The 15,196-nt window shown below is 44.2% G+C and overlaps 1 protein-coding gene across 3 annotated transcripts in view; it reads right to left on the reverse strand.

Annotated features, from left to right (window-relative positions):
• The window catches only part of PALS1 (protein associated with LIN7 1, MAGUK p55 family member), a 112,718-nt gene that overhangs the window by 61,981 nt on the left and 35,541 nt on the right, over positions 1–15,196 (reverse strand). For 2 of the 3 annotated variants that reach the window (XM_053291704.1, XM_053291700.1), the window contains exon 2: positions 3,759–3,840. The gene's annotated coding sequence lies outside the window, so the exon portion shown is untranslated. Of the gene's footprint in view, positions 1–3,619; positions 3,668–3,758; positions 3,841–15,196 lie in introns of those variants that run through there. The other variant, XM_053291703.1, reaches the window with a different exon arrangement.

The raw sequence follows: 15,196 nt of genomic DNA on the forward strand, positions 1-15,196 counted from the left end.
TGCGAAACTACAATTGGCCAATCATCTGCAGGATGACCCCATTTCAAAATTTAATCTTTGGCTCGTTCAACTCCAGTTCCACATTATGTCCGGATGTGGTCTTTATAACATCAGGCTCTGGTTTGATTCTATGGGAACAAGCCTGGCTTATAATTCTTTTTTGCAAGGCACACAAAGCAAGGATTAATGAAGCAAGAACACATGAGGCATAAGTGTACAGGTCTATGGTTTGGAATTATATGTGAATCATAACTGAATTCAACAACTGTTCCCAAGTAATAGAGAAAACATTTCCACACACAAGTTTCCGTAGCAAACAGGCAAAATCCAAGCATCCCGGTTGATCTGCAAATAGGCAACACTAATCAAACAGAGGGTTGCCTCCCTCAAAAATCAACTATGTACAGTAGGCAATAGTTTGTTAATTCAAATGTCAAGCACAAGTTTCATTGACTTCACCTAAAGGTCAGTTACAAAGAACAAAGTTAGGACTGTCAAACAACTCCTGGTACTTTCATTTTAATTTATGAATCAATGTATGTATAGAAAGTTTACAACATACTGATCTCAGAAGCCTCCAAAATAAATAACACAACACTGTTTTCCTTGGTCTACTTGCACTGTAGGAAGCATGTACTAGAATGTGCATGGGATGGAAGGGCGACTTGGTGTTTCTAGGGAACAAACCCATTCCATTTGGAACGTTCTGAGTGTTCTTGTGTTAAAAAAAAATAGTGATAGTGAAGGCAGCTCTGGGGGGCAGCATGAGGTACCTTTAACATTAATCGAAGCACTTACCAGTGATACTGCTGCTGGCACTGCAATCCGCCGCAGCAGCACTACAGTCAGCATCCTGCGTGGTAGTAGCATCAGCATGGCTCCGGAGCTCACTTGGCCTCCACACATGTGTGGAGGCCAGGTTTGCTCTGGAGACACACCGCCACACGGGATGGTGGCCAGAGCACCACTGCCATTTGCAGTGTCAGTGGTACCGCTGATAAGAGCTTCAATTAATGTTAAAAGGTACCTCCTTGCTGCCCCCACAGCGCTGCCCTCACTATCTTAAATTTTTTGTCAGAACACTTGGTAGGACCCCCTTTTTAAGGGCGTTCTGTTCCAAGCTCGAAACACTTGAAACGGCCTGCACATCCCTAGCATGTTCGGCATAGATGACTCTAGAACAACCAGTTTGGAGGAGCAAACGGGTGGCATACAACATTATTAGGGGAGAAAGGACTTTGCTGTACATTAAATAGTTACAGAGGTAAGGGAATTAATGCTAGTTTACCTTTTTAATGAAGCTGGAATTAATTAATTAGCAGGGCGAGAGCTGGTCTTGTGGTATCAAGCATGAACTGTCCCCTCTGCTAAGCAGGGTCTGTCATGGTTTGCATTTAAATCGGAGTCTACTTGTGAGCACCGTAAGATATCCCCTTTAGGGCAGGCCTGCTCGACTCTGCCCCCCCCCCAAGCTTTGTTTGGACTACAACTCCCATAATCCCCAGCCATAGTGGCCAATAGCCAGGGAGTATGGGAATTGTAGGCCAACATCTGCAGGAAGGCCAAAGTTGAGCCGCCCTGCCTTAGGGGATGGGCCATTCTGGGAAGAGCATCTGCATGCTTGCATGTAGAAGTTTCTAAGTTCCCTCCCTGGCATCTCCAAGATATGTCTGAGAGAGAGAGAGAGAGAGAGAGAGAGACACTCCCACCTGCAACCTTGGAGATGCTGCTGCCAGTCCATGTGAACAAAACCGAGATAGATGGACCAAATATCTGACTCAATATAAGGCAGCTTCCTATGTAAATACATCTGTTGTGACAAGCAAATCTGTCTACAACTTTCTTCAGATTAATAGACTAACAACTTGTTTTCAATACCCATAATAGCCAAGTCCCTCAACCAGTCATTAAAAAATATTGGCTGGCATACTGAGGAAAATTATACAAAGTGATTCTATTAAAAAGGACAAGTTAAATTTCCTAACGTTTTAATTTCAATGGGATGACTAAGTAGCTTTCCTCAGCAAGTCAGCCACTGTCTTTCTGGATTAGGCCAAACTTTTCAGTCTGCTTTCCAGGTTAGTTTTCTCTTCCTGTCTAAAATCATGTGGCAGGAAAGTCTGGGGTAGGGTGAAAGGTCAGTACCAGACCAGTTGAAATCTGCAGGGGAGATAACTCTGCACACATGGTCTCACCCAGCACACGTGGTCTCATCTAGGCAGGAAGGAAGCTAAGGAGTTGGCGTGACTCCTAAGAGGCTGGAGGAATATCCAATCTACCAGGCTGCACTGATTTCTGGGGGTAGAGGGTTGAGTGAATGAGGCTTCTTTAAGCAACAGAGGCCTTTTAAAAACAATTAATTCAAGCTATAGGACCATAATATACTATGAATATATTGTCTGACATTTTGCTGTAAAGTTCCACTCTGGTGGACGGAGGGGGAAATATTTGGGAAGAGCACCTGCTACTCCTTGGAGTAATCCATGATGTATAGGTTTTTTGAGTTCCACAGAACCTGTTCAACCTGCCTAACTGCCACTACAGAGCAACCAGAGACCAGCTTGCTCTCAGGGGAGGAGAGAAGGAAAGAAGCCTAAAGAGCTCACCATGTAAAGATCTAAATATGTTGCTTGATGTATTGTTCTTTAAATTTTTATGTGAAAAGCTTTGGGAGGTTTGCCTGAAAAGCAGTATATAAATGCCAATAAACAAACTCACGCATTCTGGATTAATCTGGGTAGCATTTAGACATGTTTATTTTGATACAAGGGAGATTACTGCTATATTTATATATGTTGAAAAACATATATAGAGAGATAAATCATGCTGCAAAGCTTCAGTGGTGGTTCATTTTGAAGCAGCTGAAGAAAGGCCACAAACTGCAACCTCTCACACATCAAATTAGGATATTAGCACTAACTGTTTTAAAAATGTCATTTTAAATATTTTATTCTGCATAAAATTTGGAAATAAGTATTTTGTACTATAGTAATACACGAGGAACAAAATGGCTTCAAACAAGTTCAAGGATTATCATCACTGATGACCACCTTGAACATGTTAAATGCAAAGGTGGGGTATAAATCCTCGCAATATATTGTGCAAGATGAAAATTTGAAATGCATTTATTTCAACAGAGCATCAGTATCAGCTGCCTTCAGTTTTTATTTCTGGAAGGAAAGCCATAGTACTTTCTCCATAAAAGGAGAGGCAGTTTTAATTTTTTTCATCAAATTTAGTGCTGAATGGGAGGAGCTGTAATGTGACACTTCAAGAATCCCAAATCAGAGTCTTTGTTGTCATTCTCACCAAATTAGTCAGGATAATTTATAATCTGTGACTGAAGTCTGAGTCAACCACACTAGTCATTCAATCAAGCTCTCAGACTTATTAGGGATTCTCACACTAGCAAAGAAGTTTGAGTCAAAGTCCTTTCATAATTTCTAATACAAATATTTAGATAGCAGTAAATGACTAGTATACATATCTATTATGGAAGTATTTTACTTTCAGCGATTTGCCATATTTGCTAGCCACATGAAATGGTGCCAACATCAAGATGATACTGAAATAATGGAATGTGGTTTCATCCCCTTAACTTCCTCCTCTGCCTCCCTACCTTTGGACAGCAGCTGGAACTTCTCATTTATACCAGATTAGAATTCCATTGGCACTCTCTCTGGAGCTGACTGTTTGTTTCCATAGCAACAGCTTTGCCAGTAGCATGCAACTCATGCAAAGGGGGAAAAAAAACTTACATCATGCAATCACAGCCAATCTTTCCTCTCTTCTCAGATTCTTTTCCTCTGATTTTAGGCAGCAGTGATAAGCTTCTTAAGCCTGTTAAACAGAAAATTAGATGATTACTCATATGCAGAGCTGTACAACATCTTTCTACTAGCTGTATCGAGCTCAGTCAGCAGATGGCTAAAGCTTCCTAGTAAGTAGTAGTAATGATGCCAAAACCTCTAAAGAACAGCACGTAAACTATCTGCTCTATTTATGTCAATCATTTGAGACCACTTAAACATGGAATGACTCGTAAAAAATAATTTCAAGCAAATAGGCACAGAAAATAGATTTCATTCAAGAATATCAATTATCAGGTTCAATGCTATGTACACGATAGTAAATTTTGAAGCATGGACTGCTTTAAAATTAAGCAAATTCATACAGAGCCTTCCTCCCCCAGATATTCTAACATTCATTTCCTATAGGGTCTATGCACAGATAGGGGACAAAAAAGTTCTACATTGAAAAATAATCTCCCTTTCCCCAAACGTCATTTATTATCTAACCTAGAGAAGACTGGGCATTGATTTAAGAATAGATTTTCAATACCACTTTGGAAACTAAATTTAATCAAACCCATTTTCACTTGGTTCCAAAGAATCACACTCAGGCTTCCATGAGCACAATGTGGTTTTCTCATCCATCTTCTTGCTGCGGCTCCTTCCAACCTTCCAAAAAGCCACCCGTGGGAGATTGGGGGACCTTCTAAAATGAAAATGAATGGCGTGTGATGTTTCATGAGGAGCTGCAATCCAGGGAAAAGAGGAAGTTGGAAATCTACCACCTGTGCAGAAGCAAAAGCCATGCTGGACCCTAGCAGAGATGGGGTGTGTACGTGCAAAATTTTCCCATGAAATAGTTTCCATTTTTTGAATTTGTATTTGGCTGCTTGAAAAATGTATGAGATACAGTGAGCGGAAATTAATGGTTGAGGTGTTTTTTACTGTATAAATAGACCATGCCAAATCAAATCATAATCTATTTCAGGCACCAGGATAATTTATATAGCACATTTTTAGAGAAAAAGTTAATGCAAATCGGGGAAATTTGGATGGGACATTTCCCCCAAGAAAATTAAAGTTTTCTGAAATACCTACATTCCTGAACCTAAGCCAGTATTTTTCCAACATAGTTTTAACAAGAGTTTACAACTTTAGACTAGTATAAGCCAATAAACCAACACAGTAACATGCTCCAGAAGTCTGGCTCCAGTCAACACTTTAGCAGCAGCATTTTGCACTATCTGAAGTTTCTGATCAGTCTTCAAAGGCAGCTCCTCAAAGGAGTGTTACAGTAATCCAGCCTAGAGGTCAGCTGTCTTCCTGACCACACCCAACCCATCCCTGATTTTTGACAGCCTCTAGCCTCCTGGACTGAGATGGAAACAAGAGTGTTGTTGCATGCCATTCACCAACTGATGACAGCCAGCTCCCCACCCGCAAAGGCTTAATGTGTAATGGTATATAGAGTTTAATGGTATAGAAGATAAGACAGAATCCTGTAGGAGAGCACACAAGGCCAAACAGCAAGGTGCCAGGTAGGTGTGTCTCAGAACTATGTTCATGGATCTACCCTGCAGGAAGGATTGAACGACCATAGTGTGGTGCCTGACTAAGCTCCATCCACCTAGGATAACCCAAAAGAAAATCATGGTTGATGGCAAAAGCTGCTGAAAAGTCTAACCAAAATGTTCTTCCCCTGCCCAACTCCAGGTGTAGATCATCCACCACAGCAGCTAGGGCTGTTGCAATCATCAATATGGAGGACAATCTGCCTCAACCAGGACATTTTGGAGTTGGATAGCCACCACACACAAGCACATGTTCCCAAAAATGGAATACTAGAGACTGGCCAGTAATTACACAATATGCTGTGATCTAGAGAAGGCGTCAAACATTTTCTTAACAAAACCTATGCTTTTAAGCAGAATGGCTTATCTCCCTCCCTCAAGGAAGCACCTCAAAATCCTGTCCACAACTTGATACAGGAACAAGCAGCTGCCAAGTACCTCAGTCTCTGTTGAATATAGAAAATTAAGTCAGAACAGATGCAAACCAAGTTTACTTGGAAAGTGTCTTGCAAATTCATCACAGCAGGCTACCAAAAGCTCCTCCACATTACTATGTGGGCCTTGATATAAAAAGCCCATCACTAGTTAAAACACATTTATGGACAACTCTGTGCAGAAGGAATGATGGTGGAAAAGCAAGATGGTCTTTGCTGCCACCATGTGTCATGGAGTACATACGGACATAAGAACAGCCCTGCTGTATCAGGCACAAGGCCCATCTAGTCCAGCATCCTGTTTCACACAGTGGCCCACCAGATGCCTCTGGGGAGCCCACAGACAAGAGGTATGTGCATGCCCTCTCTCCTGCTGTTGCTCCCATGCAACTGATATTGAGAGGCATCATGCCTCTGAGTATGGAGATGGCCCACAGCCACAAGACTAGTAGCCATTGATAGACCTGTCCACCATGAATCTGTCTGTCCCTTTTAAAACCACCCAAGCTAGTGGCCGTCACCCCATTCCATGGAAAAGAATCCCATAGATTAATTATGCGCTGTGAGAAGAAGTATTTCTGTTTGTCGGTCCTAAATGTCCCAACCTTCAGTTTCATGGGGTGACCCCTGGTTCTAGTGCTGTGTGTGAGAGATAACTATTTTTCTCTGTCTACCCTCTCCATTCCATGCATACTTTTATACAGCTCGATCATGTCTCCCCTTAGTTGCCTCTTTTCCAAGGTAAAGAGTCCCAGATGCTGCAGCTTAGCCTCATAAGGAAGGTGCTCCAGGCCCCTGACCATTTTGGTTGCTTTCTTCTGCACCCTTTCCAGTTCTACAATATCCTTCTTAAGATACAGTGGCCAAAGCTATATGCAGTACTCCAGATGTGGCCGTACCATAGATTTGTATAAAGGCATTATAATATTAGCATTTTTATTTTCAACGCCCTTCCTGATTTCCTAGCATGGAATTAGCCTTTTTCACAGCTGCGTACACTGAGACAATACTTTCAATGAGCTGTCCACCACAACCCCAAGTTCTCTCTCCTGGTCAGTCACTGACATCTCAGATCCCATGAGTGTATATGTGAAGTTGGTGTTTTTTGCCCCAATGTGCATCACTTTATACTTGCTTACACTGAACCGCATTTGCCATTTTGTCGTCCAGTTCCCCAGTTTGAGAGACCTTTTTGGAGTTCCTCACAATCAGTTGTGGATTTCACTACCCTAAATAGTTTAGTGTCATCTACAAGTCTGGCCATTTTGCTAGTCACTCCAACTAATAGATCGTTTATGAGTAATCCATAAAATGGGACAGTAGCCTGTGTTTTGGTTGGATTTGGCATGGCTTTCTGTCCAGCTTTTCTCTCCAGCATTGCTTTCATAGCCTTTCCGAGCAGCTTCATTGTTATCAGCTCCCTAGGAGCTGTTAGCAAGATGATTTTCAGGAGTAACTGCATTGAATGATCAAGTAATTGCTCCACTCCAGAATTCATCCAGGACCTGATCGAGATTGTCAGTTATGACAGACCCAGAGCCATTAAGAATGCATCTGGATCCACAAGCCTCCATCTCAATAGTTCTACTTTACAGACCAGCCCCAAAATACAGATGTACAAGAGGAAAAAATTGCTGATAATATACATACAAATACATAATATACATACAAATAAATATTTGTCTGCTCTTATCCTCATTGTATTGACACAGCATTTAGCAAAAGTTAAAATTCAAATCTATTATTGGCAGTAATGAAGCACAGTATTACTTGTTGGGATGCCTCCTTATATCCAACAGTAACTTTGAACTTATCTCTGAATAAAATAGTATAAGAGAACATAATGAAGTTGAATCAACCTTGCTGTTCCCACAATGTCAAAAACAGTCAGCAAAAGGAATCCTCCAAAATCTTCCCTGTAACTATGCGAAAAGCAGAACATTAAGCCTCGCCAATGCTAGGGCATATCTATATATAGGATAATCCAGCACTGTTAAATATTTTGCCTCTCTAATCCCAAAGTCAGGATATCACCCAGAAAATCAGGAAACTAGTTTTATTTGCTGTATACTACAGTATCAGCAAATCCAGATCTCTAACCCTTTGGGACAGTAAGACTTGGACTTGTTTAAAACAGTCATTATCAGAACCTCAGGGAGATGTAAAATACACATACCCTATTTCATCAGATCTTCATCCAGGAGGGAATATAAGAATTGGTACATTAATAATAATAATAACAATGATAATGATAATACTGGCTGCACAAGAACAGGCACTAAGAACAAATGCAATAAGAGCCAAAGTCGAAAATCCACAACAAACAGCAAGTGCAGCCTTTGTAAAGAAGCAGATGAGACAGTGGACCACCTAATCAGCTGTTGTAAAAAGATCGCACAGACTGACTACAAACAAAGGCATGACAAGGTAGCAGGGATGATACACTGGAACATCTGCAAAAAATACAAGCTACCTGTAGCCAAACATTGGTGGGACCATCAAATTGAAAAAGTTGAAGAAAATGTAGATGTAAAAATATTATGGGACTTCCGACTACAAACAGACATCACTGTATATCACTGTAGTCGAGAAGAAAGAAATAGGGATGTGCACGGTCCGGAGAAGTCCGGACCGGCACCGAAGGGGGGCCTTGTTTTTAGGGCGGGGAGGGCTTGCTTAGCCCTCCCGCCTCCTTGCCCCCGCCAGCGCCCGTATTGTACTGTATAGGGGCGCTGGAAACCAGCTGCCCCCCCCGCCGCGGCGGCGGCGGCGAAATAACCCCTAAAACCAGCCAGCCCTCCCTCCCTCCCAGCTACCTGCCCGCCCGCCCGCCCACCCACTCACCCAGTCGCTCACCCCGGTGAGTCACCCGGTCGCTGGATAAAAAGCGAGAGGAGCTCCGGCACAGAGCTCCTCTCGCTTGGAAGGCCTCCAGCAGAATGGTGGCTTGCGCGCGCCGCAAACCACACCGTTCTCCGGAGGCCCGGTCTACCCGCCGGGAAAGGGCCGGGTAGACCGGGCCTCCGATCGCTGGGTAGACCGGGCCTCCGATCGCCGGAGGCCCGGTCTACCCAGCGATCGGAGCCCCGGTCTACCCGGCCCTTTCCCGGCGGGTAGACCGGGCCTCCGATCGCCGGAGGCCCGGTCTACCCAGCGATCGGAGGCCCGGTCTACCCGCCGGGAAAGGGCCGGGTAGACCGGGGCTCCGATCGCTGGGTAGACCGGGCCTCCGGCGATCGGAGGCCCGGTCTACCCGGCCCTTTCCCGGCGGGTAGACCGGGCCTCCGGAGAATGGCGTGGTTTGCAGCGCGCGCATGCGCGCGCAAGCCACCATTCTGCTGGAGGCCTTCCAAGCGAGAGGAGCTCTGTGCCGGAGCTCCTCTCGCTTTTTATCCAGCGACCGGGTGACTCACCGGGGTGAGCGACTGGGTGAGTGGGTGGGCGGGCAGGCGGGCAGGTAGCTGGGAGGGAGGGAGGGCTGGCTGGTTTTAGGGGTTATTTCACCGCGGCGGCGGCGGCGGGGGGGGCGGCTGGTTTCCAGCGCCCCTATACAGTACAATACGGGCGCTGGCGGGGGCAAGGAGGCGGGAGGGCTAAGCAAGCCCTCCCCGCCCTTAAAGACATACGCCCCACCCGGACCCGAACCAGGCAGGGCCGGACCGGTCCGGCAGTTCGGCCATTCTTTGGAATGGCTGCCGGACCGGTTCGGACACACCACTAGAAAGAAAAACAAGTCAAAATAATCAACATAGCAATACCAGGGGATAGCAGGATAGAAGAAAAAGAAATAGAACAAATAAGAAAATACAAAGATCTACAAATTGAAATGGAAAGTCTGTGGCAGAAAAAGACCAAAATAATCCCAGTGGTAACTGGCGCCCTGGGTGCAGTTCCAAAAGACCTTGAAGAGCACCTCAACACCATAGGGGCCACAGAAATCACCATCAGCCAATTACAAAAAGCAGCTTTACTGGGAACAGCCTATATTCTGCGACGATATCTATAACCATTGACAATAAAATTCTGGCATCCCAGGTCCTTGGGAAGGACTCGATGTCTGGATAAAACAAACCAGTCAATAACACCTGTCTGACTGTGTAAACAAGAAATAATAATAATAATATCGTTGATGTAAAAATTAAATAATTTTCTTTTTCACCAGGCTTTTGCCCTGTAGTTTACCTATGTTTTTTGTTAGTCACTTTCGTTTTTAACTTAGAATGCAATTTTTAATGTTGCATTGTTTGCATGTTTTTGTACACCGCCCAGAGTCTTCGGAGTGGGCGGTATATTAAATGTTTCTAATAAATAAATAAAAATAATCAAATCCAAATGTTCAGAGCACAAAGTCACGTGCTTTCCCATCTCAATAGCCCTTTCACTGTTGCAGAGGATAGAGTCTCAGTAAGCCTACCCCACCAGGTAGTGATCTGTCCACAACAAAAGGAGTAAGCAATTTTGCCAAGAAGTTTAGGACCAGCAAAGTTTAGGATCAAAGGAAGTACCTTTTCACACAATGCATAGTTAATACCGTATTTTACGGACTATAAGACGCTACGGACTATAAGACGCACCTTAATTTTAATCCAGTTTTTCAGAGTTTTAACATATTAAACTGTTAAAACATATAAGACGCTCCTGAATTTTGGCGGATATCTTTCGAGGAAAAAAGTGAGTCTTATAGTCCATAAAATACGGTATATGGATTAGTCTGCCCCAAGATGTAGTGACAGCCAGCAGCCTGGATGGCTTTAAGAGGGATGTAGAGAAATTCATGGAGGACAGGTCTATCAATGGCTACTAGTCTGAGAGCTATAGGCCAGTTTCAGCCACAGAGGCAAGATGCCTCTAAATACCACTTGCAGGGGAGGAATAGCAGGAGAGGGGGCATGCCATCAGCTCTTGCCTATGGGCTTCCCAGAGGCATCTGGCGGCCACTGTGTGAGACAGGATGTTGGACTATATGGGCCTTGCTTCCAGCAGGGCTGTTCTTAATCTCACACTATACCATTTCCAGGTCACCACCACCATGCAATTCAACATAAATAATCAAATTCAGCATGTGTCTTGCTCAATTATAAGGGGTATTTATAAGGGATATTTGAAAATAGTGGTGCTAATTATGACTAGATTGATAGTAGTGGTGAATGGAATTCTTTCAAAACAAACGCATTTGTAAAGGTAAAGTGTGCCATCAAGTAGATTTCAACTCCTGGCGCCCATAGAGCCCTGTGGTTTTCTTTGGTAGAAGGGGTTTACCATTGCCTCCTCCCACACAGTATGAGATGAAATTTGGACAAAAATAGCTCATTTTACAATATGTACCCCATTTGCCTAAGTGTCCCAAAGTCTCAAAAATACACCCCACATCAGCCACTCCAGGGCCGATAGCTCCTCTGCTGTCAGGGAGAATGAAGGTCTCAGGGAAGAAGGACATCAGTCTGAGGGAAATGCTCCTTTAGAAGGGATACCTTCCATGGAAGATGAGCCCATATCCTCTTGCACAGAGGATACTCCTCCGGGGGGTGGGGGCCTCCTTGTAGTGGGTGATTCAATCATTAAAAAAGAGAGATGGGTTTGTGACCCCCTGGTGCAAAGGTTGCAGACATCAGGCAGCCTCTAGACAGAATGTTAGGCAGTGCTGGGGAGGACAGCTGTTGTGATGCACGTCAGCACCAACAATGTGGGGAAATGTAGTTGGGAGGTCCTGGAAACCAAATTTAGGCTGATAGGTAGTGTATTGAAGTCCAGGACCCCCAAGGCAGCATTCTCAGGCACGCTATCTCTTCCATGCGCAGGTCCAGTGAGATAGGCAGAGCTGAGGGATTTCAATGCATGGATGAGACATTGGTGCCAGGAGGAGGCGATTAGGTTTGTTACGCACTGGGATACATTTTGGGGCAAGCAAAACCTGTACAGAAGGGAAGGGGTGCACATGAACCGAGATGGAACCAGAGTGCTGGCACTTAAAACCAAAAAGGTTGCAGAGCATCTTTTAAAATGACACCTGGAGAACAGCTCACAGGAGCTGGGCAGAATCCAGTTCGGCAAACGCCACCCTTTAAAGTGCGAGGGTGCAAAGGATTCAGATAAAACAGAAGGGGACAGAGCAGAACCACATAAAGAGCAGACAGAAGGCTGCCAGCTGGTCAGAGTCAAAAGAAAGATAGCATACACCAGGTGAGAGATTCAGTGTATAGGTGCTTATATGCCAATGCCAGAAGCCTCTGAGCCAAGATGAGTGAGCTGGAGTGCTTGGTTGCTACCACTAAAATACATATAGTGGGCATAACAGAAGCATGGTGGAACAGTGAGAACTAGTGGGACACTGTTATCCCTGGATATAAACTCGGTAGAAAGGACAGGGAGGGGCACCTTGGACATGGAGTAGCACTGTATGTTAAAGAAGGGATAGAACCTAACAAGGTAGAAAACATAGGTGGACCAGAGTCCTCCACAGAAACACTGTAGGTGACAATACGAAGCCTGAAAGGAAATGTGCTACTGGGGACGTGCTATTGCCCTCTGGATCAAAACGCTGACAGTGACTGGGAGTTGCAGCAGGAAATCAGGGAGGCGTCAAGGAGTGGCAGGGCTGTAATCATGGGTGACTTCAATTACCCACACATAGACTGGGTAAATTCACAGTCAGGTAATGACAGAGAGGTCAAATTTCTAGATATGCTGAAAAACTGTGCCCTAGAACAATTGGTCTTGGAACCAACCAGAAAGAAGGCAACCTTGGACTTAATCCTGAGTGGCACCCAGGACCTGGTGTGTAATGTCACTGTCATAGATTCTTTAGGGAACAGTGACCATAGTGCCATCAAATTCAGCATACATGCCTGGAGAGAATCACCAAGGAAGTCCAACATAGACACTTTGAATTTCAGAAGAGGAAACTTCTCCAAAATGAGGAGTATGGTGAAAAGAAAGATGAAAGGGAAAACCAGGAGAGTCACTTTGCTCCAGGATGCATGGAGTTTACTCAAAACTACAATACTAGAAGCCCAGATACACTGTATACCCAAAAGGAAAGGTACCATTAAGTCCAGGAGGATTACATGGCTAACGGGTACTGTCAAGGAAGCCATAAAAGGGAGACGACTTCCTTCCGAAATTGGAAGGCCTGTCCAAATGAAGAGAACAGAAAGGAACACAAACTCTGGCAAAAGAAACGCAAGGTGACAATAAGGGAGGCAAAAAGACAGTTTGAGGAACATTTAGCTAAAAGCATCAAGGGGAATAACGAAAACTTCTATAAATACATCAGATGCAGGAAATCTGCCATAGAGGTGGTTGGACCATTAGACAATGAGGGAGTGAAAGGGGTTATTGAGGATATTGAGGTTGCAGAGATGCTAAATGAGTTTTTTGCGTCTGTCTTTATGGCAGAGGATACTGAGCATATACCTGTTCCTGAACCAGGCATTTTGGGGATTGCAGCTAAAGAACTGAGTCAGATAGAAGTGACAAGAGATGATGTTTTAAACTGTCCAGAAAAATCGCCAAGGCCAGATAGAATCTATCCAAGAGTCCTCAAAGAAATGTGAAATTTCCAACCTCCTTGCTAAAATATATAACTTATCCCTGCAATCAGGCTCTGTACCAGAGGACTGGAAAGCATCAAATGTAACGCTGATTTTCAAAAAGGGATCCAGAGGCGATCCGGAAATTACAGGCCAGTTAGCTTAACGTCCGTTCCAGGAAAATTGATGGAAAGCATCCTCAAGGATAAAATTGTAAAGCATATAGTACAAGAGGCCCTGCTGGGAGAGAACCAGCATGGCTTCTGCAAAGGTAAATCATGCCTCACAAACCTTTTGGAGTTCTTTCAGAGTGTCAGCAAGTGTGTGGATCAAGGTGATCCAGTTGACATAATATACCTGGACTTCCAAAAAGCTTTTGACAACGTTCCTCATCAAAGACTCCTGAGAAAACTTAGCAGTCATGGGATAAGGGGACAAGTAGATTTGTGGATTGCTAACTGGTTGAAAGACAGGAAACAGAGGGTAGGAATAAATGGAGAGTTTTCACAATGGAGGGAAGTAAGAAGTGGGGTCCCCCAGGGATCTTTACTGGGACCGTTGCTTTTTAGTTCATTCATAAATGATCTAGAAGAAGGGGTAAGCAGCGAGGTGGCCAAATTTGCAGATGATACCAAACTCTTTCGGGTAGTGAAATCCAAAATGGATCGTGAGGAGCTCCAAAAGGATCTTTCCAAACTGGGGGAGTGGGCGACAAAATGGCAAATGCAGTTCAGTGCTTGCAACTGTAAAGTGATGCACATTGGGACAACCCCCCCTCCAACTTCAAGTATATGTTGATGGGACCTGAGCTGTTGATCAGGAGAGGGATCTTGGGGTCGTGGTGGACAGATTGTTGAAAGTGTCGACTCAATGTGCGGCAGCTGTGAAAAATGCCCATTCCATGCTAGGGACCATTAGGAAGGGGATCGAAAATAAAACTGCTAATATGATAATGCCCTTATACAGAACTATGGCATGGCCACATCTGGAGTACTGCATACAGTTCTGGTCACCAAATCTAAAAAAGGACATTGTATAACTGGAAAAGGTGAGGAAGAGGGCAACCAAGATGATCAGGGGCCTAGAGCACCTTTCTTATGCGGCAAGGCTACAATACCTGGGGCTACTGAATTTAGAAAAAAGACGACTGTGGGGTGACATGATAGAGGTCTATAAAATCACACATGGTGTGGAAAAACTGGATAGAGAGAAATTCTTCTCCCTCTTACATAACACTACAACCAGGGGTCATCCCATGAAATTGATTGCCAGGAAATCTAGGATCAACAAACGGAGGTAATTTTTCATAAAACACATAATCAACTTGTGGAATTCTCTGCCACAAGATGTGGTGACTGCCAACAACCTTGATGGCTTGAAGAGGTGTTTAGGTAACTTCATGGAGCAGAGGTCTATCAACAACTACTAGTCAGAGGGCTATTGGCCACCTCCAGCCTCAAAGGCAGGATGCCTTTGAGTACCAGTTGCAGGGGAGTAACAGCAGGAGAGAGCTCCTGCCTGTAGGCTTTCAGTGGCATCTGGTGGGCCACTGTGTGAAAAAGGATTTTGGATTAGATGGGCCTTGGGCCTGATCCAGCAGGGCTCTTCTTAGGTTCTTATTTGAGGACCTATCCTTAAAGTGATACCAGGATGTATGTGCAAAGTATATTTTGGCCTGTCCATGAAAATTAAGAAGTCAATGAGGATACAGCCTTGCTTTAAAGTGAAAATAGGCAATGACATGACAGTCATGACATAGGAGACATACCTAACTGCTTTTACTTTCAAATCATTGGTCTATCACTCTATTCTGATTTGCAGTGGCTCTGCAATGTCACCAGTCAGAAGTCTCTTCAGGTTTTCTACCCAAG

Source organism: Hemicordylus capensis, chromosome 1, assembly GCF_027244095.1.
Source record: "Hemicordylus capensis ecotype Gifberg chromosome 1, rHemCap1.1.pri, whole genome shotgun sequence".
Lineage (NCBI taxonomy): Eukaryota > Metazoa > Chordata > Lepidosauria > Squamata > Cordylidae > Hemicordylus > Hemicordylus capensis.